The sequence below is a fragment of the Mytilus galloprovincialis genome, chromosome 8, assembly GCF_965363235.1.
Source record: "Mytilus galloprovincialis chromosome 8, xbMytGall1.hap1.1, whole genome shotgun sequence".
Classification (NCBI taxonomy): domain Eukaryota; kingdom Metazoa; phylum Mollusca; class Bivalvia; order Mytilida; family Mytilidae; genus Mytilus; species Mytilus galloprovincialis.
This window is the reverse complement of record NC_134845.1, coordinates 49,985,837-49,988,397: the sequence shown is the minus strand read 5'-3', so window position 1 is coordinate 49,988,397 and position 2,561 is coordinate 49,985,837. Positions and strand designations below refer to the sequence as shown.

The window sequence follows — 2,561 nt, the reverse complement described above, 5'->3', positions numbered from 1 at the left end:
CAAGATCTTAATCAAGTAATTATTTTGGTTTGTTTGAATATTTAGGAGGTTAGTATGACCTCCTTTTTTGTGATGATGTTTTCCTTTTAAGCTGGGAAAAATTGTTTGTATCAACAAAAATAAAAACACAAAGTTAATCTAGAATTATGTTTTTATCATTTTTTTATGTTTAGATCATGTAGATTGTCAGTAAGATGAAAAGAAAAAAAAATATGCAGCTCAAAAGTCAAAATGTGGATAAGCTGAGGTTCAAGGTCCTACTTTTGCAGATTTTCATATTTTGCATGAATGAATTTAAAGTTTATACTAGGACAGCAGAGAAAGAAAAAAAAACTTTCAATTTTCCTGCTTCTGAAGGATAAATGTAAAACATCTTGTTTTTGGTAAGTTTTATGCTCTGTTTTAATAGTGTTTGTGCATTCATCTGTCCAGTCCTTCCTCTAAATTGTATCCTCTTTAATTTCAGTAAGTAGCCTGTGGATTTACATATATATACTCAAAATTTAGTACTAATATTAAGGGATTTTAGCATGATATCCTGTCGAATGCTTGTTAATTATGTTTATGTTCCAGAACATATGAGTATTTAGACTACGCGTACAGTCTGCCCAATTTTAAGAAGTTGGTCAAGTTTATTAGAAACAAATATACATTACAGATCAACATAACTGAAATCTTTAATAGATTAATACAAAAAGTTTAATTGCAGTAGAAATAAAAATACATGTTTGGTTGAGCTCTGGTATTAGACAGTACAAGTACCGGGTATACTCAAATGGTCTGATTGTATGCATATGGTCGGACTGTAAGAGTATACTTATATGTTTCGGACCATAAAGGTACGGTCCAAATACTTATATGGTCTGAAACATTTATACATGTCTTAAAATTAGTATCTGACAAACACGTTGGTGTTTGTGAACTTGGTAATAAGTTATTCGATAGAAATATAATGTTTTCAGATTATAAAAATAAAAATATCCCATATTTACTTTTAATAAAGAAGAAGATTATTGATGTATGTATAACTGTAAAATGAGACAGCAAGCCAACAACACAAAAAATAAGTATGAAACAATATATTTTTTTGTATCAATGTTATAATCATGATAATTTCTAATATGTCCGAAGATTTTAAGGTATTTTTACATTGAAATAAAACACAAATTGAACTCTGTCAGAACTTCAAAAGCTTAAAGATATATTGTTTCTGTTGTCTGCATTTTGTATAATATATTGAAATTCTAGTGAATAATGGAATATGTTATTATAATTGCCTAAAGTTTTAACATTGATCTTTATATATGATATAAATAACTTGGGAAAATACCCAAACGTTATAAAGAAGAATAAATTAATTGATTATTATATACCGGTAGTATTAGAATAGGAAGATGTGGTATATTGCTAATTTGACAACTCTCCATCAGAGACCAAAGGATGTAAGAGGTTAGCAACTGATGACATTGGACAACCTTTAACAATCAGTAAAATCCATACCGCATAGCTATTTTTATTAAAAATCATATTATTGCTACATGTATGCAAAAATTTTTATATAATACTTCAGATTTTATTGGTTCTTTTTCAGAAGGATTGAAATTCATCATCTAGAATAAATGGAGAAAACATAGAAACAAGACCAGAATAAATTCAAAGACAAAAGTTGGATCAGCTATTATTTTCATCACTCAGTCAATGATTTGAAGTTCTTTTAAATACCAAAGATATTGAAACCACAATAATGTCAATGTTCTGTGCGCTGAATGACCAAAAAGTGGACTATAAGATCACACAATGCTGGATGATAAGAAACTATTAATGTTTTGTGTGGAGAGATATTGTGAAAAAAATAGATTTACTTAAATAGCTACTGTAAATTCAAGAATTGTTGTGAGGGTTTATATTTGCAAAAATTGCAACACAGATGTAAACGCAATAATTTAAACTCCCATTTAGAAATATTTTATATGAATTAAAGTGATCTCAAAATCGTAAAAAATTAAAATCTCATATTAGTCTTAAATGACAAAAATCCAATAATAAATGCATTCAATAATTTCTGAATTTACAGTACTAGTATGTTCAGCCTTATATTAGAGTTTTTCATTGATTTCAAATGGTAAATAATAGTGTTTCAAGAAAGTATTCTATAATTCATAAATAAACATATATTGATACTTACATTATCTACTTTGTTGTTTAAAAGTTTAGTTTTGAACAGTTATAGAACAATATGTTGAATTAACATTTCCAAAGAAAAAAGATATTCAATTAAAAAGATTCATCTTATAACAATTTACTACCAAATAGAATACATTGTAACATACACATTACTGTATATTTATATCTATATATTTATAATTTGAATCCCATAGGATTTTATTTTGTCCCATGGGATATTAAAAATCCCATGGGATAATAATAATCCCATGGGACAACAAATATCCCATGGGACTACAATTATCCCATGGGACAAAAAAATCCCATGGGATTTAACCAAAATCCCATGGGATAATGGTAAATCCCATGGGATTTTGCCCTGTCCCATGGGATATTGA

General features: G+C 27.8%; 1 long non-coding RNA gene across 1 annotated transcript; it reads left to right on the top strand.

The window, feature by feature from the left end:
- Window positions 1-311: 311 nt before the first annotated feature.
- Window positions 312-2,186, top strand: LOC143042136 (uncharacterized). The gene is made up of 2 exons (XR_012967889.1): window positions 312-383; window positions 1,592-2,186. It is a non-coding gene; the product is annotated as an uncharacterized LOC143042136 (long non-coding RNA).
- Window positions 2,187-2,561: the final 375 nt, after the last annotated feature.